This window comes from Rhinatrema bivittatum, chromosome 4 (assembly GCF_901001135.1).
Source record: "Rhinatrema bivittatum chromosome 4, aRhiBiv1.1, whole genome shotgun sequence".
Lineage (NCBI taxonomy): Eukaryota > Metazoa > Chordata > Amphibia > Gymnophiona > Rhinatrematidae > Rhinatrema > Rhinatrema bivittatum.
The window spans coordinates 121,842,891-121,868,900 of record NC_042618.1 but is presented as its reverse complement, the minus strand read 5'-3'; the positions used below and the strand labels follow the sequence as shown (position 1 = coordinate 121,868,900).

The following is a 26,010-nucleotide window of genomic DNA, read 5'->3' as shown; positions in this document are numbered from 1 at the left end:
TGTCTCCTTATTCATCGTAGTTTGATCCATGATATGAGAATTCCAATAGTTTTCTTTTAAAGTTAAGTGTCTTGCATATTGCTAGCTTTCTATCTGTGTAATACTCTAGATCTTAACTTTTTTTTTTTTCCTTTTTTGCAGATCAGTTATGCAGCCAAAGATGCGCAGATCTCTGTGACTCTGTTTTTCCACCTATTGGGATTCTCTTCCGTTCAGGCATCTAGAGGTGAAAAAACGTCATGTGCTTGGGAAAAGTGCTGGAGATGTGCCAGGACTTGGTAGATGTGCCATTTAAAGGAAGAGGAAACTGTGGCTTGAGTGATGATCAGAATGGCGAGGTGAATTCCCAGCAGAAACTAAAGCAAAGAAAGTCTGGGCTTAGCAGCCAGCTTCAACTGGGTCAGCAAGGAAAAGATCCCAGGAAACAGAAAAACGGAAACCTCTAGGGTGGGATATGCAGCAAGGTAATTATATGGATTTTTTATATACAGTGAAATGTTGTTGCACATAATTAAAAATTAGTTGCTTGGAGGGTGAATTTTTTGAATTTGAAAGTTCTTCAGGATAAACCTGCTTAGCCACAATCATGGAACAAATTTGTCTTGTTGCTGTTTTGTTTTTATTTTGGCATTGGTTTTTGCCTTTTTAAAACTTTGAGTAATGAATGAATCAGTGCAAAATTCTCAGAAACAAATCACCTGATTACAACACAGGAGTGGCATGAACAAGAAATACATTTAAAACTTCTCTGTTTAAATATGAGCTTTCCTTTTTCACCATCTTAACAGGAGAATAATGCCAACCTACTTGAGCAAGTGCCTGCTACAGCAGTAGCCACTAAACCCAGACTAATTGTACTACTAGTACTGCTGCTACCATCGCTAACATCTTCTAAATCCCTGCAGTAAATCCCAGCATTAGAAACACCTTATCTGTCAATAAAGAAGGCAAAACAAACCCCTCAAAATCACAACTAAGAGCATGCTCGGTTTCCCATTACCATGGAAGTACTTTTATGTGATGTACGTTTAAAAGAAATGGTACAAAGTAACAATGAACATGTAAATAAAGTAAAAACATAACAAATTAACTAAAAGACAAAAAAATAGACTATAGAACAATATTATAAAATGGAAAACATAACATAGCTATAAACAGAGTAGCATTAAATAGCATAAAAATAATAAAAACAAAAAAAACCCAATGGTATAAGGATAAAATAAGATACAAAAATTTCAGAATATGAAAAAACATGACAAAACAGTCAAAGAAATAAATTTCAGATAACTGATAAGTTTAAAAATAAACCTTGTCAGCAGCCATTTTTTATCAGCTAAGATGTCCTGTAAAGAAATTAATAAACTGGATGGGCTTTAATAAAAAGAATGTCTTTAGACCTTTCCTAAATTTAAGATAAGTCCTTTTCTAGTTGTATTGCTAATGGGAGGAATTCCATAAACATGGTGCCAGATAGGAAAAGCTGTTTTCATGAGTGCATTCTAATCTAATGTCTCTGGCGATGGGAGAACTAAGAGTTTCCTGCTGCGAAGAGTGTAGGAGGTGACTAGGATGGTGGGGGAGAATGAGACAAAAGATATGGAGGAACTCCCAGTCATAGCCTTAAAGGCTTGAGCTGTATGTGAATGGACAGGTAGGCCAGTGTCCAGTCTTACAACAGGGGGGAAATATGGTACATGTTTTTTCCTCTCCGAAAATTATTTTGTACAAGTTACAACAGCCTCCTAGCTTGATGGAGCAGGGAGTGTTGCAGTAATCTCACTCCCAGATCGGAGAATAAGTGAGTGTGTTAATGGTTTTAAGGTTGATTGGATCTAGAAATGATCAAAGACGGCAAACAAATTGTCAGAAGAAATATGAGCTCTGTACTACATGAGAGTGCTGAAAAGTTCAGTGAGGGATCTAGTCAATACTCCCAGAATGGTGATACCTTTCTTAAGTTGGATTGAGTTTCCCAGCAGTGCTTGGAGATGGAAGTTTTATTTGGAGGTTCTTTCCTGACAAACCACATAGGTTCAGGATTTTGTTGGGTTTACTTTGAGTTTTGTGTTGTTAATCATCAACTCCACCTTGGTCAGACAGACATTTTTAGCAGAAGGACTGTATCAGGTCACAATTGGCAATTGTCCTGAATGTCAGCAGCATATAAATACTGGAAATGCCAAAGCTTTGTATAATGGTAGCAAGATGCATCGAAAAGAATAGGTGAGGAGCACTGAGCCTTGAACACCCAATGTAGTTTGCTTGCTGAAGATGTAGAGTACATTTCATGTAACTTGGTAATGTTCTGTTCTGTTCCCATGAAACCATCATAGCCAATTTAGAGCTTGATTTCGTAGTCCATATACAGTCCAGTCTAGCAAAAGCAGGTGAATAAACTGTAATCGAAGGCAGTGCCCATATCTAGTACAAACTAGTAATACCAAAATGAAGCTTGATCAAGGTGGAGGCTGGCTTCTGTCATGAGGGCCATGAGGGCAGTCTCTGTGTATAAGCCCCTTCTATATCCAGACGGATCTTGGATGCAATTCCAGTGTTTTCTATAGAAAACCTGAACAAACTCTGTTCTCTAAGATAACGAGGGCAGGTTAGAGATTAGATGTAATTTTCAGTAAATCTTAAGTCTAGATGTTTTTTGAGGACAAACCACATAGGTTCAGATTTTGTTGGTAGACACCATTTCTGTTTTTTTGGCTTAAAAGCTTTGGACTAGCTCTCCTTCCTCTGGGCCACCATATGCTGCTGCCCCCTCTCATACCAAAGCATCAAGGGGGGAGGAGGTTGGATCAAGGCTTTTGAGCCAAAAAGTTATGTTGAAGCTACTGAGAGTGTGTGTGTGTGTTGAGGCGGCAGATTCCTGTTGTTGTGTAGATGTACTATGAAGGGGCCAAAATGGCCAGACAACAGAAGTAGGAAAAAAAACATTTTATTTCAATTAGTCTTGGAATATGGGTAGCTCTGGGAATGGGAAAGCTCTTCTACCTTTGTTTATTACTCAGAACAGGAGGGAGATACATTTTTTGTTTCTCTTTCTCAGTGTTGCACTGCATGCAGGTGTCTGGCTTCTTGGGGATTCCTATTTTTTATCAAGTGCATTTCCATTTCTATTTGTGTTTCCTTATTCTGTATTTGCGGATGGTGTGTCTGAGTTCTGTGTGTGACTTAAGTGAGGGATACTGTTAGCATGTAACTTCTATGTAGGGATTTCTCTAAGCAGTCCAGCATGTTTTGTTTTCCTAATAGGAGGTACTTGTGTTCTAGGGCCCAGTGTAATATTTGCACTGCTGCCTTTTCATAGGTTGGGTTGTTAGCTTTTAAAATCCTGTGAGCTAGTGCTGCTGTAGTATGGCAGGTTTGCTACATATGTTGAGTGTGTATGTGTGTGTGCGGGGGGAGGGGGTGGTTGTTTTTTTTGCAGGATTTTGTATTATTTTATAATGTGCCTGGTAGTGGAAGATGTTTGTGTTTCTGTTACTTAGATGACACCAGAAGTTTTCTGTATGGTGAGATGTAGGAGGAAATATCCTGCTCTGCCACCATGATTAGAGAGGGGTGTGTGTGTTATTTGGGGGGAGGTGGGGATGGTCTGTGGATACACAGTATATAGTTAAGAACTGGAGATACAGGATTTATATTGGTTTGTCTTGCACATACAGTGACAAGAATGGACCTCACTCTTAAGCCAGGGTGCAGTATGTTGAGTGTGATCTCAATCTCAAATTTACTGCTAGTGCTCCTCTAAATACTTGCATTGTTTTAAACAGCTTCTTTCTGAGGCTTGTACAGTAAAATATATATATAGGTAACATATTGAGATGAACTTGGAAATTTTTTAAGCAGGACTGTTTGTTTCTGTATCTTTAGGCCACATTTGCTCTGTCTCTGATTACAATCTCTTGGTACTTGATGATCTTCTCTCTCTCTCTCCATACAGTACCAAATAGTCACTCAGCACTTTTGTTAGTAAATGGATTGCATTCAGGTACCTTAAGCATCTCCATACCCCCAGGGAGCTTACAATCTAAGGCCTAGATTCACTAAGTCATATTAGGATCCCAGGCCTCCCCGCCCTCACATTTAACGCTTTTGAAATAGGTGGTGGTGTTTTATTGCGATTGACAACCACCTCAGTCAGCTGTGATAAAATATTAGCATAGGATTGCCTATGCATTACTTTCTTTGCATGCATTTATAAGAGAGGAATCTGGGCAAGGAGCTATACAATATTGAATATATCACTCGATATTGCACGTTAGAGCACTACTGCGGCTTGATGAATCTCCCTGTAAGTTTGTATCAGAGGCACAGAGGGTAAAGTAACTTGCCCAAGGAGTGGCAGTGGGATTTGAACCTGGTTTCTCTGGTTTATACCTCGCTGCTCTAACCACTAGGCTACTCCTCCACTGACACAACACATTTTACCATTGCAGGACATGGTTCTGGTTGTTCTTTGCAAAGGACAGTAGCCTACTGCTGTACCTCATTTGTCTAGAAAGTTATGCTTCCTATCCAGAATGCTTTGTATCATATACCATGCTGTCATACAGTTAACTCCTATTACTCCCACAATTGCTGTGCTTCTGGGTCCATTGCACACAATGCTCAGGTGCTGACACCATTGGCACATGTCTGTTTAGCACTCTGCAAGTCTCCTTCGAACTACTTCTTTGAGTCCTTTGGGCTTCGGTGACAGTTTTTCAATACTCCCTTGATAGTTGCACCTTTTGGAGATTTCTTCCCACTCTCTTCTAATAAGTGGAGATCATTTGGCTTGCTTCATTACTCACCATGTGTTTTTCCTGCGCCAGGACATAAGAACATAAGAAATTGCCACTCTGGGTCAGACCAAGGGTCCATCAAGCCCAGCATCCTGTTTCCAACAGTGGCCATTCCAGGCTACAAGTACCTGGCAAGTACCCAAAAACTAAGTATATACCTCGCTACTGATGCTAGTAATAGCGGTGGTTATTATCTAAGTCAAGTTGATTAACAGCAGGTAATGGACTTCTCCTCCAAGAACTTATCCAAATCTTTTTTAAACCCAGCTACACTAACTGCACTAAACCGCATTCCCCTGGCAACAAATGCCAGAGTATAATTGTACGTTGAATGAAAAAGCATTTTCTCCAATTACTTTTAAATGTGCCACATGCTAACTTCATGTAGTGCCCCCTAGTCCTTCTATTATCTGAAAGAGTAAATAACTGATTCACATCTACCCGTTCTAGACCTCTCATGATTTTAAAGACCTCTATCATATCCCCCCTCAGCCGTCTCTTCTCCAAGCTGAACAGCCCTAACCTCTTCAGCCTTTCCTCATAGGGGAGCAGTTCTTTGCCCTTCTCTGTACATTCTCCATCGCAACTATATCTTTCTTGAGATGCGGTGACCAGCACAGTATTCAAGGTGCGGTCTCACCATGTAGCGGATCAGAAGTATTATGACATCCTCTGTTTTATTCACCATTCCCTTCCTAATAATTCCTAACATTCTATTTGCTTTTTTGACTGCCGCAGCACACTGAGCCGATGATTTCAATGTATTATCCACTATGATGCCTAGATCTCTTTCCTGAGTGGTAACTCCTAAGATAAAACCTAACATTGTGTAACTACTGCAAGGTTATTTTTCCCTATATGCATCACCTTGCACTTATCCACATTAAATTTCATCTGCAATTTGGATGTCCAATTTCCAGTCTTGCAAGTTCCTCCTACAATTTGTCCCAATCCACTTGTGATTTAGCCACTCTGAATAATTTTGTATCATCTGCAAATTTGATTACCTCACTCGTCGTATTCCTTTCCAGATTATTTATAAATATATTGAAAAGCACGGGTCCTCTTGAGGCATTTCACTGTATAGTTTTGTAATCCATGAAAGGACATCGCCACCTATCCCATGACTTTTTACTTTTCCTAGAAGCCTCTCATGAGGAACTTTGTCACATGCCGCCTGAAAATCCAGATATACTACATCCACTGGTACACCTATATCTACATGTTTATTAACCCCTTCAAAAAAGTGAAGCAGATTTGTGAGGCAAGACTTGCCTTAGGTAAAGCCATGCTGACTTTGTTCAATTAAGCCATATCTTTCTATATGTTCTATGATTTTGATCTTTAGAACACTTTCCACTATTTTTCCTGGCACTGAAGTAAGGCTATAACTGGTCTGTAGTTTTCTGGATCACCACTGGAGCCCTTTTTAAATATTGGTGTTACGTTAGCCACCGTCCAGTCTTCAGGTACAATAGATTATTTTATTGCTAGGTTACAAATTTTAACTAATAGATCTGAAATTTCATTTTTGAGTTCCTTCAGAACCCTGGGGTGTATACCATCCGGTCCAGGTGATCTACTACTCTTCAGTTTGTCAATCAGGCCTACCACATCTTTTAGGTTCACCGTGATTTTGTTCAGTTCATCTGAATCATTACCCATGAAAATCTCCTCCAGAACGGGTATCTCCCTAACATCCTCTTCATTAAACACCGAAGCAAAGAAATTGTTTGATCTTTCCGCTATGCTCTTATCTTTTCTAAGTGCCCCTTTAACCCTTCAGACATCTAACGGGTCCAACTGACTCCCTCGCAGGCTTTCTGCTTTGGATATATTTTTAAAAGTTTTTACTGTGAGTTTTTGCCTCTACGGCCAATTTCTTTTTAAATTCACTCTTAGCCTGACTTATCAATGTCTTACATTTAACTTGCCAGCACTTATGCTTTATCCTATTTTCTTCTGTTGGATCCTCCTTCCAATTTTTGAATGAAGATCTTTTGACTAAAATAGCCTCTTTCATCTCACCTTTTAACCATACCAGTACTCATTTTGCCTTCCTTCCACCTTTCTTAATGTGTGGAATACATCTGGACTGTGCTTCTAGGATGGTATTTTTAAACAATGTCCACGCATCTTGCACACTTCTTACCTTTGTAGCTGCTCCTTTCAGTTTTTTTCTATTTTTCTCATTTTATCGAAGTTTCCCTTTTGAAAGTTTAGTGCTACAGCTGTAGATTTACTTACTCTGTCCCCCTTCCTGTCATTAATTCAAATTTGATCATATTAGGATCACTGTTGCCAAGCGGCCCCACCACCATTACCTCTCTCACCAAATCCTGTGCTCCACTAAGAATTAGATCTAAAATTGCTCCCTCTCTCGTCTGTTCCCCATAAAACTGTCATTTATTCCATCCAGGAAATTTATTTCTCTAGCATGTCATGATGTTACATTTACCCAGTCAATAGTGGTGTAATTGAAGTCTCCCATTATTACTACACTACCAAGTTGGTTAGCTTCCCTAGCATTTCACTGTCTGTCTCATCTTGACCTGGTGGATGGTAGTATATTCCTATCACTATACTTTTCCCTAACACACAAGGGATTTTCTACCCATAAAGATTCAACTGTGAATTTAGTCTCATGCAGGATCTTTAACCTGTTGGACTCTATCCCATCCCGGACATAAAGCACCACCCCGCCTCCCAGATGCTACCATGTTTCTTAACCACCTCTCCAACGCATTCCGCTAAGATGCTATTTTATATTATAAAAAAAAACCCAAAACTCTCATCAAGTTATGTTGTCTCAGTCGTCTCATCTATTCACTTGATGTTAAGTTATACGATAGGATAAGTTACAGTTTACGATATGTTAAGTTATAATTCATTTCATATTTATATGCCTTCATTGTTATATGTAACGCTCCTAAGCGAATTTTGTTGTTAAAATTGTTCTATGTAATGCTCCTAAGCGAATTTTGTTCTTAAAATGTAAACCGGTTTGATTTGATTCCATACAGGAACATCGGTATAGAAAAATTAAAAATAAATAAATAAATAAAATGCTCTTCTCTGTCATGTTTATGGAAGAATGTGAACCCTGGGCTGAGATGAGGTGTCTCCGCCCACTGGGAGGAGCCCTGTGAGCCTCACCGTCAGCAGGGCACAAACTCAGTGGCATGGAACACAGCTAGAAGTAGAGACTTTATTGTAAATGCAGAAAACAATAATGTCCACAGAATAACAGATGTAGTAGTACAGAACTGGGCGATGTGGAATGCCCAGATTGAGACCACAGATGAGAAGATCGGAAGTGGCCCGTGGAGCGGGTTACGCCGGTAATCCCCTCTGACGAGTGTAGGCACCTCGGTAACACAGATCTGGTAGTGGCCCGCAGAGCAGGGTATGCCGATACTGTCAATATAGTATATGTTGAAGCACTGGTAGAGATGCCGGAACCCGGAAGTGGCTCCTGAAGTTGGTGTGCAGATATTCTGTAGTTCAGGAAAGCTGAATGACTTCTATCGAAGGAAGGCAGTAGTGGCCCGAGGTACAGGGTATACCGCGTAAGATCCTTAGCACAGTTTGTATAGTAGAAGTCAGTACAGGTACTCACAGAAGATGGTTCCTGGAGAGAGAGAGAGACCTAAGAAGCAGGTCTGTAGCAGTCAGGCAGATGGGCCCTCCGAGGAGCGGATAGCCAGAAACGCTGGGGAGCCCCCGAGGAGCGGGTACTCAGAGCGTCCAGATGCCAAGACCAAGTCAGGTACAGGAAGTTCTTGAAGAGGAGAATTCAGCAAGACGGAACTCCTTGCTAACTCAAGGAAGGCAAGGGCTGGTTGGATTAAATATGCAAGCGGGTTGATGTAATCGGGAGGGGACGCCCCCGAGGTTCCCGCCATGACGTCTTCAAGAGAGGCCCTTGCGCGCGCCTAGGTGATTCCGGGTCCAAGATGGCGGTCATCAGTGCTCACGCTGTCCTGGGAACGCCGGAGAGATCAGCGGGGATTGGCAGAGGCCGCCATTCTTCCCAGACTTGATGGAGCGGGGAAAAAAAGCGGTGAGCATGAAAATTCGCAGCCATCTGCAGCTGACAGGCGTAGCAGTGTCATTGCGATTATAATTTGTACCAGGGTATAGCACTGTCCCATTGGTTATCCTCTTCCTACCATGTCTCTGAGATGCCAATTAAATCTATGTCATCATTCACTGCTATACACTCTAACTCTCCCATCTTACTTCTTAGACTTCTGGCACTAGCATACAAACATTTCAAAGTGTGTGTTTTGTTTTGGTTTTTCATTCTGCTTTCTAATTGATAGGGATAAATTGGAATCTTTTAGCTCAGATGAGTTTTTAATTACAGGCACTTGGATTACTTTTCTTATTAATGGAATGTCACTGTTGAGATGCCCTAATTCTAATTCGTCATTAGTATCCTTTGAAGATACTAACTTGTTTATTAGCTGCTTTACTGACTATTTAAAAGAAACAAACACTATTTAAAAAACAAACACACTAATTAATGTACCCCAATAGTTTACTTCTCCCCAATACTTTAAAAAAATTTCCCAAGCAGAACCTACTGATTCCTTTCAGCCACAGCAAGGTAATCCTCTCCTCTCAGTACTCCCTCTGGTGTATTTGTGCCAGTATCACAGCTGTTACTTACTGTAGAAGTTTTATGCATGGAGGTAGGTGTCCCTTAAGTAGTTCTATCTTTTTAGTTATCTTTCTTTGAGTTTGCCTGCATTTCTCTCACAGTTTTCCTTGTGAGGATAAATAGCAAAGAGGCTAAGTGGCTATAATGATGTGTAGTTTTTAGCATCTCACCAAGTGTTGCTGTGTTGTCTTCTTTTTACACATTGGATCTGCTTCTTTCTTAAGTTTATTTTTGTTTTCTCCATCTTCTTTTTCAGTGACTTTATCACTAACTATAGAAATCGGACAACTCCAAACCCAGCACTCTTTAGTGGCTCAAAAGAAGTCACATAGACTAGGCAGTTTATTTGGGGATTCAGCATCCCGCTTAAAGCACCAGTGTTTGATAGTCTAAATCAGTGGTTCTAATGTAGTCCTCCAGATACATCCAGTCATAGTGAATAAGCATCAGCTAGATTTGTAAGCATTGCTTCTTCTATGCAAATCTTTCATGCATATTTGTGATGGATTGGTAGTATTCATGATAATCCCTGCGCAAATAATGCACTGATAGACAGACAGACAGACAGGATCTAGCTACTTGTCAAAGCAAAGAGAAACTAAAATAATGCTAAAGGGGACTACAAGTCCCAGAATTCCCGGTACCCAGTATCTCAAAGCATGAGTCAAAGTAGGTGGGGCCAGAGTGGCTCAGCTGGTTTCCCATGATTGGGGGCCAAGTGCTATAAATGAGGGAGTTCACTGACCTGAAGGAGTTCCAGTGCCAGCAGCAGTCCCCTTGTAGAACACATGGAAGGGAGAGGAGGAAGGGGAAGCAGACCTAGATGGGGAGCTATCTGCAGACAGAACCTTCACACTGAGTTGTTACTTCTCTCTCTCTCTCACTCTCTCTCTCTCTCTCTCTCTCTCTCTCTCTCTCTCTCTCAAGAAGTTTAGGAAAAAGGGAATAAGATATAGGTGGAGGAATTTAATGCTTCCCTATGTTTATATATGTGTTGGATTTGGGAATATTAAAAACTATAATAATCTAGGAAAGAGATTTCCTAGCGTGTAGCAGATGGACTCAGGACCAATGGGTATAGTGTACTCCTGATAGCAGTTGGAGACGGATCAGATTTCAATCTGACGTCAGCCCTAGTACATATACCCCTGCAGAAAGTGCAGCTCTTCAGTTTTTTCCGTCTTCATAGCAGTTAGGGACTCTATGCACGCTAGCACAGCGTTAGAGCAATTTTACCAAAGAAAACCAAATTAAGAAGAAATCTTACCTCTACAGATGAGGCCCGCTCTCCTGCGGTGACACCCGTTGGGTCCCTCCCCCAGTTGAGATTTTCCGAGGTGATTTTTGCGATCCCTCGGAGGTAAGCCTCGGTCCGGCGGCTGACCCTCGATAGGGACTTAGCCCCCGACATCGGGTGCGGCTGAGAGGCAGCGGGTGCAACCTCGAGCGCGGCGTGAAGGTATTTCCCTCTTCCCCCCCGCAGCCGGAGACTGCCCGGAATGAAACCGGGAAGCACCGAGACAAGGTAAGGTAGAAATCTATTTAAAAGTCTCCGGTCTCCGAAGCTCGAGGAGATGCACAGGTCACCAACCGAGACCAGTGCCACCGGGTTGATCGGCCCTAGCAGGGCTAGAACCCGGTCAGATCTGAGGGTCCTCCCATGTGGAGACCCTCCGAGGTGGTCGCCATATTGTCTGCATGGTCGCCGTCACCATTTTGGCTCTGTTTGCCGCCCTGTCCGCCGTATCGATCCGTGCGCACAGAAAGAAGCCGTGCACACAAATACCTTGTGCGCGCACAAGTACCGGGTGCACAAGCGAAGCGCATAGCCATGCGCTTACTGTGCTGGGTGCATAATTTCGACCTGTGTGCACAACAGCGCGCACATCTCCCTGCACGCACCAAACCTACGCGCGCAACTTCGAGGCACACCGGAGCGCATAACTGTATCGTATGTGCACAAGCCATGGCACCACCTGAAAATAAACTCAAAGCTCAGGGCCTTTGCCCAGCATGCCACATTAGAGCTGCACAGCATGAGGAGGCCACAGCTCTGTGTATACAGTGCGAAGAGGCCCTAGAGGACACAACTCATGGCCCTCCCCTGCCGATACCGGACCCCAGTCTCTCGAGCAGTACGCCGGACCTAGCATTACACAGCGGGACCCCCCTCAAACGGGGCTCCCCAGGGACACGGCGCCCCTAGTCTAGACCCAGATTCTATCTCCTGGGTGAAATTCTTCAAATGTTTGCATACCTTCATCCACATGCAACCGGGGCCTCCCATAATGCGGCCACAGGCTCCACCAGAGGACCTCAACATGCCGGGACCCTCTATGCCCAGGGAAGTGATACCACCACCCAGAAGCCCCTCCATCGGGGACACGGACATCTCAGATGAGGAGTCAGAACCCCTGGAGGAAGGGGAACTCCCTCCGGGGGCAGAACCCCATCAACCATGAGACGCTTCTTCACCAAGGACGAGCTTCCAAAAGTGGATGCCATGGTCTGCGCGGTCTCGAAGCGCTCCACTATCCAGGTGGTGGGAGGAGCAGCATTCAAGGATGCTCAAGACAGACGTCTGGAATCTATCCTCAAACAGTTCTTTGACTTCTCCGCTGTGTCTTTACAGATCACGGCCTGCTGTGCCGTGGTGACACGTGCCTGCTTAGCACAGACCAGGAACAACACTCCTGGGGAGGCCCTGGAACCAGCTGTATCATTCCTCGCGGACGCCGCTTCGGATCTGGTACGCACAGCAGCTAGAGGAGTCTTATCCGCCGTGGCAGCCAGAAGACAAATCTAGCTCTGAAACTGGTCAGCCGACGCATTCTCCAAAACGAGACTCACAAGGATGCCTTTCAAGGGAACACTCCTGTTCGGAAGTGAACTAGAGAAGCTAGTCAACAAATGGGGCGAGTCCCCACTACCGCGGCTACCGGAGGACAGGAATAAGAGAAACCAGTGATCCTTCCCCCGGACCTCCAGGGGCAGAGGATCACAGCGCTTCAACCCATATAGAAGCTCATACCAAGCGGCCCGCCCCGCAGGCCGGAGCCAGTCCTTTCGGAACAAGCACAATAAGAGGGGAGCCAGCTTGGGCCCAAGCCCCAGCCGCACCCCACAGTGAAAATCAGCCGACCCATCCAAAGGAAGAAGCCATAGGAAGCAGATTTGCCCTATTCTACCAAAGATGGGTCGAGATAATTTCGGACAAGTGGGTCCTATCCATCATTCGAGAGGGATATTACCTGGATTTCCACCACCTCCCTCTGGACAAGTTTGTGGAATCTCCCTGCCACGACCCTTCCAAGAGAATGGCAGAGGAAGCTATACTGACTAGATTACTAGCCTTAGAGGCTATAACACCGGTGCCTCCACAACAAATAAATACTGGCCATTATTCCATCTATTTTATCATCCCCAAGAAAGAAGGAACATTCAGACCTATCCTGGACCTCAAGGTGGTAAACCATCACCTGAAGATTCCTCACTTCCGCATGGAAACCCTACGCTCGGTAACAAGGGCGATACAACCGGCAGAGTTTCTTACCTCCCTGGATCTGTCGGAAGCCTACCTGCACATTCCGATCCATCAAGAGCATCAGCGTTTTCTACGATTCTCGATCCTGGTCCGTCACTACCAGTTCCGGGCATTACCTTTCGGGTTAGCCACTGCACCCCGGACGTTCATCAAGATCATAGTGGTGGTGGCGGCAGCAACACTGAGAAAGGAAGGAATCCGCGTACACCCTTATCTAGACGATTGGCTGATCAGAGCGAAATCCCCAGAGGAAAGCCACCAGGCAACCAACAGAGTCAAAACTCTACTGGAGAGCCTCGGGTGGGTGGTCAACACAAACAAGAGCTGCCTGCAGCCCTGCCAATCTCTAGAATACTTGGGAGTCCGCTTCGACACCAAACAAGACAAGGTCATCCTGACACAGACAAGGAGATCAAAACTGATGACCCAGTTACGAACCCTGTTGAGCGAACTTCGCCCCACAGAATGGGTTTACCTACAGGTTCTCTGCCTCATGGCATCCACACTGGAAGTAGTCCCATGGGCACGAGTTCACATGAGACCCCCTACAATGCTCACTACTATCACGATGGAACCCACTGTCCCAGAACTACACCGTACGGCTTCAGCTCCCGGACAGAGTTCGGGCCCAACTACGATGGTGGCTACAAGAAGCCCATCTGAGCCAGGGAATGAGACTATTCTCGCCAACCTGGATTCTGCTCACCACGGATGCCAGCCTACAAGGATGGGGAGCACACTGCCAAGAGCTAACCGCCCAAGGGCAATGGAACAAAGAAGAGTCGGGATGGAACATCAATCGCCTAGAAGCCCGGGCAGTCAGACTAGCCTGCCTAAGGTTCAGTCACAGACTCCGAGACAAAGTGGTCAGAGTAATATCGGACAACGCCACAACAGTGACCTACATCAACCGTCAGGGAGGAACCAGAAGGCAACAGGTGTCTCTGGAAATAGACCTCCTAATGTCATGGGCAGAAGTGAATCTTCAAGAGATCTCGGCAGTCCACATTGCCAGAAAAGACAACGTTGCGGCGGACTACCTCAGCAGAGAAAGTCTAGATCCAGGAGAATGGAAGCTGTCGACCACAGCATTCCAATTGATAGTAAACCGATGGGGAACACCAACCATGGACCTTCTGGTAAACCGGTCCAACGTCCAAGTACCCAGCTTCTTCAGCCACAGGCGGGAACCCCAGTCCCAGGGAATCGATACCTTGGTACAGGCCTGGCCACGGAGACTCTGTTATATGCCTTCCTGCCGTGGCCCCTATTGGGCACGATCATACACAAGATAGAACACCACAGGGGACCAGTACTTCTAGTGGCCCCGGACTGGCCAAGAAGACCGTGGTACGCAGACATGCAAAGACTGCTGACAGGAAACCACCTGCCGCTACTTCCACACAGAGACCTGCCCCAACAGGGACCGATCCTCCACGAGGATCCAGCTCGATTCTCTCTTACATCTGGCCGTTGAGAGGACTCACCTAAGGAGGAGCGGTTACTCAGGGGCAGTAATTGACACATTACTCAGAGCACGCAAGTTCTCCACATCCCTAACATACATAAGGATTTGGAGAGTATTCAAAGCCTGGTGCGAGGACCACGACATCATACCACACTCAGCCAAAATTCCTACGATTTTGGAATTCCTGCAGAACGGCCTTCAGAAGGGATTGTCCCTCAACTCCATCAAGGTACAGGTGGCTGCATTGTCATGCTATGGAACCAAGAATGAGAGCGGCAGCATAGCCTCTCACTCGGATGTCTCCCGCTTCCTGAAAGGAGTCCAGCACATCAGACCACCCCTAAAGTGGCCAGTGCCTCTTTGGAACCTCAACCTAGTCCTAGATTTCCTAGCAGGAACCTCCTTCAGACCCCTCCGTGGCCTGTCTCTCCAACTATTAACATTGAAGACAGCCTTCCTGCTGGCAGTCTGTTCAGCCCGTTGTATATCCGAGCTAAAAGCACTGTCCTGCCAAGAGCCGTTCCTCAAACTCAACCCGGGAACCATCCAGTTACGCACAGTTCCGTTGTTCCTCCCCAAAGTGGTGTCTTGCTTCCATCTCAACCAAACCATCTCGCTACCATCGCCAGGTGAGCATAAGAATTCGGAAGACGCTCAAAGTCTATGCCATCTCAACTTGACAGACTCCTAGTCCAGTACCTGGAAAGATCGGAATCCGTACAAAAGACGGACCATCTATTCGTCCTTCACAGAGGGAAGAAGCAGGGGGAAGTGGCCTTGCGAGCAACCATAGCCCGCTGGATCAAAGAAGTCATCAAGGCGGCCTACGTAGAAGCAGGCAAGCCACCGCCTTTACATGTCAAGGCCCATTCTACTAGAGCCCAGGCAGTGCCCTGGGCAGAAACCAAGATGCTGTCACCCGCCGAGATCTGCAGGGCGGCGACATGGTCCTCCATCCACACCTTCTCCAGGTTTTACCGCCTGGATGTTCAGGTTTGGGAGGACACAACATTTGCAAGGGCAGTACTAAGTGGGTCACGGGCAGCCTCCCACCCGGTTCAGGAGTAGCTTTTATACATCCCATTGGTCCTGAGTCCATCTGCTACATGCTAGGAAATGGAGAAATTACTTAACTGATAATTTCGTTTTCCTTAGTGTAGACAGATGGACTCAGCATCCCACTCATGGAATTCTCAGGGACATCCCCGGGAGTGAGTGATTCAAGGGTAAGCCATGCTTTCCTTTATCTAGGACACCCATCCTACCGGGTGTCGACGTTTCTCGGTTGAGGGCACTGGCGGTCTCCAGCTATAGCCAATTCAACTAGTTCAAATTAATCAGGTTAACCAAGTTATAAAGTAATCAAGTTAATCAAATTATTCAGTCATACATATATCCACAATGCTTTTCAAGGAGAATACTGAAGAGCTGCACTTCCTGCAGGGGTATATGTACTAGGACTGACGTCAGATTGAAATCTGATCCGTCTCCAACTGCTATCAGGAGTACACTATACCCATTGGTCCTGAGTCCATTTGTCTACACTAAGAAAAACGAAATTATCAGGTAAGTAATTTCTCCATTTGCCTTGAAGCTACTAAGAGTTTATTTAAATTATTAAGTTCACTATTTAGTGTTGAGAATCAAATCCTGCACTGCATGAATATTTGGCTGCAATAACTGAGCCCTGTAAACTTTAGGCTCTGTAAAGGTGATTCCTTGTTTAGAAGCTGTGCTGGGAAGCTGCTTGAAGGGTTGACTGCAGTAATTAAGTTCTGGTAAATTTTAAAGCAGCTGGTGAAAGTTCTTTCTCCAATTAAAGTGGGGAGGACAGCTTAAGCCTCACTGCTGAAAATTTCAGATAGTTGCACTTGTTATTTGCCCATTTTAAACTGCAGTAAACTGTAGGCCTCTGGGGCAGTTAAAACTGGGAGGAATTAAATCCTGGGAGTTAAGCCAGGAACCTTTATAAGAATGTGTTTTTAATTAGCCGAAACTTAGGACCAGGCAAGCTGCATACTAAGGTGAAATACTGAGGGCAGAAATAAAGAGCAGGCAGCAAAACACTGCACGGAGTGGCAGTAGCCACAGAGGCATTCACGGAGCGGGATGCCAGTGGTCATTGGTTGGTGTTCCACCTTCACGGAGCGGAAGGATGGAGGGCTGCCATCTCCCAATTAAAAAAAGAAAAAAAACCAACCAAACAAAAAAAAAAACAGGGATGGGTTCATGGGCTATAGGTATTACCAATTATTAGGCTTATTCAATTACCAATTATTAGGCTTTTCAATATTTGATAATAGTTAATGTGACTTTCAAGGCATACTTCACTTTCAATGCATATCCAGCATAGCTCCCTGCTTCAACGGCAGGGGAGAAGAAAAACTAATACTTCACGCATATCTCTGCTTCATCGGCAGAGAGCTATGCTGCCGCTTACCCAACTAATCAAACTTAACATTTCACTTGGAAGCAGCTCCATCACTGCTCTCTACATTAATAGTGGGGGTGAAAGGGAAATAGAACCTAAGGTTACTAAGAGCCAAGAGAAACAGATAAGTATAAGAAAAAAGAAGTGTGAAGCTTGCTGGGCAGACTGGATGGACCGATTGGTCTTCTTCTGCCGTCATTTCTATGTTTCAGAGAGAAGGGCTCTCTAGGGGAAAAGTTGTATTGTAAGCATTGGTTTGAAGATGGGAAAGAAGTGATTATTAGAACCAAAGCAAAATAGTGTGGTGGTGTGTGCATTTGTTATTGTTTTAAACACCTGGAAACTTACTTTCTGAAATTATAAAATCTTGTATTAAACCACAGTTTGGTTGTCACATTGATTTTCTTTCATAAGAACATAAGATATTCCATATTGGGTCAGACCAAGGGTCCATGAAGCCCAGTATCCTGTTTCCAACAGTGGCCAATCCAGGTCACAAGTACCTGGCAAGTATGCAAACATTAAATAAATCTCAAGCTACTATTGCTTATTAATTAATAGCAGTTTATGGATATTTCCTCTAGGAACTTATCCAAACCTTTTTTTAAACCCAGTTACACTAACTGCTGTAACCACATCCTCTGGCAATGAATTCCAGAGCTTAACTATGTGCAGGGTGAAAAAGAATTTTCTTCGATTTGTTTTAAATGAGCTACTTGCTAACTTCAAGGAGTACCCCCTCGTCCTTCTGTGAGAGAGTAAATAACCGATTTACATTAACTTGTTAAAGTCCTTTCATGACTTTGTAGACTTCTATCATATCCCCCTTCTTTCCTGTCTACCTTAGGCTTATCCAAGGGGTTAGGCATTTGGAGTGGGAAGATTTGTAAGGGCCGTGGTGAGGTTACAGATGAGGCAACAGGTCAAGTCCCTGCTCTGCACCACTCCCTCTGGTGGTAGTCAAAACAAAGTGAATTTTAACTAGCCCCTGTGTTTTAGAAACAAGCAGAAAATGCGCCACTAACTGGCCTAGAGGCAGCGTCCATCACGACCACACTACAATAGTCATTGTGGATATCCTGAAAACCTGACTGGGTATGTCCCAAGGATTGACTTGAGAATCACTAGTCTAGATCATTTCTAATTTTACACTCCCATAGGATTGCCCAAAGCAGTTTACATCATGTTAAGTATAATCCATAAATAAGTTTTAAATGCTGCATATTATAATACAGTGCATAAATACAAATTAAATACAATTTATTAACAATTCCAAAAAATTCATAATTCAGTGCATAATTGCAGAATAATAAAACAATAACATTCAACTAAATCTCACTCCTTACTCTCATTAGGTAATTGTTCAACTAAACAATTTATAAAGATAACAAAAGCACTTGTATTTGTTAAATTGGTTTTGCAATAAATGTTATAGCAAAATATTCACCTTTATAAATCTGGATCCAACAAACCTTTGCATACTGTGGAAGATTATTCAGAGAAAGCAGAAGACACACATTAGCATAACCATCCATTTATTAGCCACTATTCATTAACTGCCAAAAACATAATCGAGGAAAATCCCCCCCCCCCCTTGTTCATTACAGGCACAGTTTAGTTATCAACTGAATCTAGAATACATTCTAGATGTAATGATGATATTCTCTGTTTAACAGAAAATCTCCCCTCTATGACAACTGCTTTCTGCATGCTCCAGATGACCAGCCTCTTTGTACTTGTGATCGCAAGAAAGCCCAGTGGTATGTGGACAAGGGAATAGGAGGTATGCCACATGACTAATGTATGTATTTGGGGCAAACATATGGGGTCCTGCTTTCCAAATTTTATTTTAGTTTTTTATGATTGGGTTTATGTTTGAAGATTTATGTTTGAAGTCCCAGACCTCTGCTAGTAGCAGAGTTTGGATTTAGTTATGTTACTTGCTCAGAATGACCATAAAACTGAAGAACTTGCCCCTTTTATACTTCCCAAGACGAAGAGAAAAGTCAGCACATTTCAAATTCTAAGCCTCCCAAAGATCAAATATCATCTGAAAAGCCATATTGCATACTAAATAGTTGTTTTGGTTTCTTTTATGTTTCTCTCTCTTGCTAGAATTGGTGAGCAATGATCCATTCATTGTGAAGCTAAACTTCGAACCATCGGGGCGACCAGAGTCACAGGTGGATTATTATCTTACAGTCAAGGAGAACCTGTGTGTCGTATGCAGCAAGCAGGAATCATACATCCGGTGAGCTTTCATGGAGATTAGAACAGAGCCCCATTACTTTTATTGGAGGTTAGAAGTCAGGATAAATCAGTTGGCACAGAGAATCTAAAACCCGCTTGACAGACCAGTATACCTGTGTTGCCTTTTCTCAACATTTACTGAAAAAAACAATTGGCCACTAATATGCCAGCCTCAACAGACTTCTGTAATCAGGTAGGTATTTTCTTTTCAGAAAATAGTAGGAAAAACTTGATTGTTGTTCACATCTATGCCTGTTACCTTCCGATGTACCCCCACTACAGTATGGGATACTTCCATGCCTGTCACTCCAAATACAATATATAGTCATATCCAAAATAAAAAAATTTGGTCTGCCCATTAAATTCATGTCCTATTGTAATACTAAAACATGCTAACCCTAACTCTAGATTCAGTTGATAACTAAACTGTGCCTCGTAAACCTCTCTTTATCATTTGGGGAGTACCCATATCTGCAAAAACATGGTGTTATTTCGCCTAGCCCAAAAAAATCCCCAACTATCGCCCGATCTTTAATTTGCCCTTCCTTTTGAACCTCATCGAATCGGTGGTCCTGCATCAGCTCGCAAATTTCCTAGAACAAAATGATATCCTTGACACAAGACAACATGGCTTCAGAAAGGGAGACCTTACTCTTATCTTCTTTTGACATTCTTGCATGCCTTTGATGCTATCATAGATTATATATTGATTTTTCATGACATAACAGCAGCTTCGATACCAAACATCCTCTCCACTTAACACTCCTATCTGCAATAGGTATTTCCGGAATAGGGTTAAAATGGTTCATACCTTTCTAACAGACCACACCTATTTATATCAGGGTCAGTTCAGCATGCTCAACTAAGTACAGAATCATTTCAGGGATTCCACAAGGGTCAGCCCTTTCACCTGTTTTGTTTAACATTTATTTAGCCTCATTATGCAAATTGCTTTCATGTCTAGGCATCAACTATAATATATATACACTGACGATATCCAGTTTTTTATACCATTTACTTAATCTTGGTTAAATACTATGAATTTAGCATCTCTCAGCATTCATTCAGTTAAACAATAGTTAATGCATCATAGATTACAATTAAACCTTTCCAAAACAGAAATCATTTTGCTCTCAGGCATAAAAAGCCTCTTCCAACTTCTCTCATACTGTCGGATTGTTAATTACCTATAAAACAGTTAGTTAGAAATCTGGGTATTGCTATGGATTGTACTCGGAGTATGAATGAACATATTGCCAGAGGGGTGAAGTCATCTTTCAATAAATTACACCTCCTCAAACAATTGGAAACCTTTTCTTAAGGACCTGACTTTCACTCTGTACTGCAAGCACTAATATTTATTTCCTTGGGCTATTGGAACTCTCTCTATCTCAGACTTCTGCTCTCTGCCACGTGACCCTTACAAATAATACAAAATGTTGCAGCAAGACTTTTAACTGGTACAAAACGGAAAGATCCTAGAACTCCTGTACTCATCAAACTGCATTGGCTTCCCGTAGCCTGGAGGTCTAAATATAAAAAGTTTTGAACATGATTTATAAACTGCTAAATAATGATTTAACTTCTTGGCTTGCATCCACACTCAGAATATATAAACTGTCATGCCAACTATGATCAATGGACAAAAATCTGTTGGAAGTGCCTACGGTTAAAATTGCTAGACTCAAGATCATGATAAACGAGCATTCTCAGTCAGGTCCAAGTCTATAGAATTGGCTATCTGAGCCCATATGTCCAATATCATCCATGAGCCTTTTTAAGAAAGTGCTTAAGACTTTCTAGTAATTTGGGCCATTTTTTTCCTTTCTATTACTGTTTTTACTTTTTTTTTTTTTAATTCATATTGTGTTATACTTTCTAAATATGTATTTCTATTTATCATTATTGTAAGCCACTGTAAACCTGTTGTTGGGCAGGTTAAAACAGTTTTATAAATAAATAAATTTACTCGCCAGCAGGGAAAGATTAATTGATCTATCCAATCTTTTAATTTTCTATTTGTTTTAGTTATTCAGTTATATATTGTACACATTTTTTAGGTGTTCTTTAGATAAGAAAGCACCTTGAATGTTGGTCATGTCCTTCCATCTGTCTGTGACCTCCCTCTTAAGTGCAGTACTCTGAGCCGTGACTCATGGAAGCACTGTGTGAACAAAGGCAGCCGGGACATGGAGCTCGTTGAGAGGACACAAGCGTCCACATGAGCCGGAGGAGCAGGTGCCAGAGGGCACTATGGCAAGACAAAGTCCATGCTCGCATTCAGAACCCGTGATCCGCCATAGGCATCCTAGGTAGCACAGGGAAAAGAATGCTGCATTTATCTGTTCACCCTCGGTCTATAGTATTTTAAACTTGCATTCATTAACAGTGGAAATAACTGAACAGGAAGGCGATCGGGAGAGGCTCAAGGCAATCTGTTGCCTGAGGCGAGGGATGAGATGATGCTCCCTCCATCTCTAAGGCATAGTAGAGGTTAAGTCATCAAGAAGGGCAAAAGGGGGTGTCTGTTTTAGTTGGGCCCTTTCAGTAATACTAAAAAAACTCAAGCCATCCTCACACCCCCTTGACACCATACCCACCAAAGCACTGCTAGACATCCCAGATATCATCTCTAAACCCTTAGCGCAAATAATCAACTGCTCACTCACCTCTGGCATAGTTCCCGATTCCCTAAAACTTGCAGTAGTCAAACCCATCCTAAAAAAAATCTAACCTTGACACCTCAGACCTTGCCAACTACCAACCAATATCCAACCTCCCCCTCCTCGCTAAAGTCATAGAAAAAGTGGTCAACGTCCAACTCACAACTTACCTCGAAACCCACAACATACTTGCACCCAGCCAATTCGGATTCCGTAAATTCCTGAGCACCGAAACCCTACAGCTTTCTCTTACGATACCTTGCTAAAAAAAATGGACCGTGGCCGCTCTTACATACTAGCCCTACTTGACATCTCTACTGCCTTTGATACCGTCAACCACGACACCCTAATAAGACGCCTTTCTGAAATCGGTATCACTGCCTCCGCCCTCCTCTGGTTTACCTCCTACCTTAAGGATAAGGCGCTATGTGGTCAAAATTGAAAACTCCGAATCCACACCCACCCTACTCACCCAAGGGGTCCTCCAAGGATCCGCACTCTCATCCACACTATTTAACATCTTACTACTCACCGACCTAGAGCTCCCACATTTCCTCTACACAGACGATGTCCAAATTCTCATTCCTGTCCAAGAATCACTAGACAAAGCCATAAAAACATGGGAGAACTGCCTCAGCTCAAACCACCTCCTCACCAGCCTACACCTTGCTCTGAACACTGCTAAAACAGAACTCATCATCATTTCACAGCATAACACCACCAAGGATCTAAAGACAGGATTCAGCATGCACACGCAATTTCCCTCCAACCACAAGCTCATAGCCTCGGAGTCACCATTGACAGCCAAATGAATTTTAAAAAATTCATCAACGCCACGATAAAGGATTCATTCTTCAAACTCCACACCCTTAAGAAACTTAAACCCCTCCTACACCTCAATGACTTTCGCACCATCCTTCAAGCTACCATCCTTACAAAAATTGACTACTGCAATGCAATCCTCCTGGGACTCCCTGCGACTTACATTAAACCCCTACAAATACTCCAAAATGCTGCAGCCAGGATACTAACTAACACGCGTAGAACTGACCACATAACTCCAATCCTTAAGGATCTACATTGGCTACCAGTTTCCGCCCGCATCCTCTACAAGAACTTATTCATTATACACAAATCCATACACAACAACATTAGCTGGACTAGCAATCACATTCACCTATATGCTTCTAAAGGCACCCTCCAAATCCCACCTCACAAGACCTATCGTCTAACTTCCACCAAAACGCGTGCCTTCTCTATAGCAGGTCCCACACTTTGGAACTCCATGCCATCAGACCTGCGACTGGAAACAAGTATGCAAAAATTCAAAACAAAGCTTAAAACTTGGCTTTTTAGAAAAGCCTTCCCGGATTAACCTCATTTATCCATACCTCCTCCCCTTCCTCCCCCCTTTCCCATAACTCTTATCTGCCCAATCTAATGGTAAAAACTAACTCCAATGTCATGGCTTATTCCTTATTTATGATATGCAATTTTTATTCTCCAACACAGCTTGTTAACTACTCGTTAACTAACTAATTGTAAATACTAACTGCAATGTTATAGCTTTTTTCCAGTTTTAAGATATGCAATATTTGACTCTAACAACTTTTGTTAACTGTCCTCTGTATACCCTTCCAAGTTCAGCATTCACCCTGTTTAATGTATTTCCTTTCTGTTACACGTTACATGTAAACCGATATGATGTTTCGATGAATACTGGTATAAAAAAGCTTTAAATAAATAAATAAATAAAATAAATGCTGAAGCAGAGGTCAGAGTTCACAGAGGAGTGACAGGTATCAGTGATAATATTTATAGGAAGCTGGCAACCCTGCCACATGCCTGATAACCTTAAGACGTGCCTCCCACTTTTTCCCCAGGATAAGTGGTAGATGGGTGATTGTTGGGGGTCTGTGTGTGGCACAGTCTGCGGACCGGTGCAAGGGCATTAAGGCACCATAGGTTCTGCCTGCTACATAGCCTCTCTGCCAGCAGAGGTCATCAGTGAGCCTCACTCACAGCTGCTCTAGTCACCTCCTCACTGATCACATGACATGGCAGTTCCAGTCCTACTTAACCCATCCTGTCCATTCCCTCCTTGCCTCTTCATTAAGTCACCTTGGCTCCTTGATCTGGCCATCCTTGTTTTGTTTCTCTGCCTTGCCTTGTGGCCTACCTTATCCTTTTTTCCCTTGCTCTGCGCCCTTCTGGGCCTCTCGGGTCTTCTTGTCCTGCCTTTGCAGCCTTTGGGCCTTCTTATTTATTGTTACCTATTCTAGTCCTATCTTGCCTTGTCTCTGTTCCAGGCAAGCCTGCCTTGCCTGTGTTCCAGCCTGCTTTGCCTCTGTTTTCAGTCTGGTATCCAGTCCTTGCATGTCTCCAGCCCTAGCCTGGTCCTTGACTAGCTGGTGCCTCCAGTCCTGCCTGTATTCAGCTCTTACCTTTGGTTCCAGCCTTGTCTCCAACCCTACCTATATGCAGTTCCTGTCTGTCAGCTTGTGTCTCCATTTCCTATGTTGTCACCATGATGTTCTCCAAAAGGAAATCCTACTGGCTCCAGAACCTGCAGGCTCAATCTAAGGTGGGGGGTGGGGGTGGGTGTTAGATAGAAGACCATCTCCAGCCCTGCAGTGCTGTGTTGCTTCTGCAGGGGTGATTCCAGATGCCAGCCTGCCAGACCAGAACAATGGGCAAACTTTACAGCTTTGTGCCCACCCTCCCTCCCCACCCTCACCGCACACAATTAAATTCTGCATTTATAATAACTAGTTTTACATGAAAAAGAACATTGAAAATAGTCTTTTGCTATAAAAGTATTATAACTCTACAATAAACACACTTAAGAGTGCATATGGTGTTAGGTCTATTGTAATGCGTGTTGAATGGGGGCTTTGCCCTCAGAAAGCCCAGAGTAAACTGAATTACAATTCCAATATAGCAAACCTCCCATACTAAAAGAATACTAACAGCCAAGCACTCAAACAGTAAAAACCCTAACTATGAAAAGGCAACACTGCAAATATTACACCAGGCACTAAACCAATACAACTCCTGTTATGAAAACAGAACAAGTCAGGTTGCTATAGATTCCTATAGAGAAATTACACACTAGCAGAATACCTCACTTCAGTTTCATATGCAAAATACAGACATATCTTCATTAAATGCAGAATAAAGAGACAATAAACAGAAACATGTAGACAAAAAACTGAATTGGAAACAACAAGCCAGTCTGTATGCAATGCAAAAATGGAAAAATAGAAATAACACTCTTCAAATCAATAAAAACAAGGAATATAAAGCATCATAATAGTAAGAGCATACTAATATGCTCCCCATCCACTATCGTATACAATACAAGATATTATCACTTATCCACAAATCCCTTCACAACCCAGAAATGAACTGGCCCTCCAACCCCTTTCAATTCAATAACTCTAACAGGCCTACTAGAAAACCATACATAGCCACCCTGCAAACCCCCTCACCTAAACTTTTCAAATACGCATCCACCAAAGCTCGTGCCATATCCCTAGCGGGCCCCATGCTATGGAATTCCATGCCTACTGATTTACGTCTTGAACTGTCCCCAAAAACCTTTAAGCAAAAGCTCAAGACATGGCTCTTCACTAAAGCCTACTCATGACCTTCACATGTTCCTTCTCAGCCCTATTTACCCTCCCCTCTCTACCTCCTCTATCTTTTATCCTTTAAGTTTAGACACTGAAGACGACACCCTTCCTCCCCGACCCTCACTCCTACCTCCTTCTTACAGCAGTCAACTCTAGTTTCTTTCCCACCTTTTCATCCTTAGCTCCCTCCTTGCTATTTATAAAACCGAAGAATTTGCTGTTTTTAACAGCCTTACATGTATATAATCTCTTCCTCCTACACCTTTTTCTCTTCTTCCCCTACTTAATCTCTTACCCCCTCCCTCCTTTTCCCCTCTACTTTTCCCCTCGATTCTATAATAAATTGTAATATTACAACCAATCCATATAACATTATCACTATATATCTATCTATATTTTATAAACTGCTTTATTGTTAATGCATTTAACCGTTTTAATGTAAAGTTTCTTAGTTGTTTTATTAATGTTTATTATTGTTTTATGTACAACGCAATTGCGGATTCTTGTTCTATGTACACCGACGTGATATCTCTGATGAGCGGCGGTATATAAAAACC

At 43.1% G+C, this 26,010-nt stretch overlaps 1 pseudogene; it reads left to right on the top strand.

Moving 5' to 3' along the window:
• LOC115090101 overlaps positions 1–26,010 on the top strand; it is an 83,602-nt pseudogene that overhangs the window by 43,335 nt on the left and 14,257 nt on the right.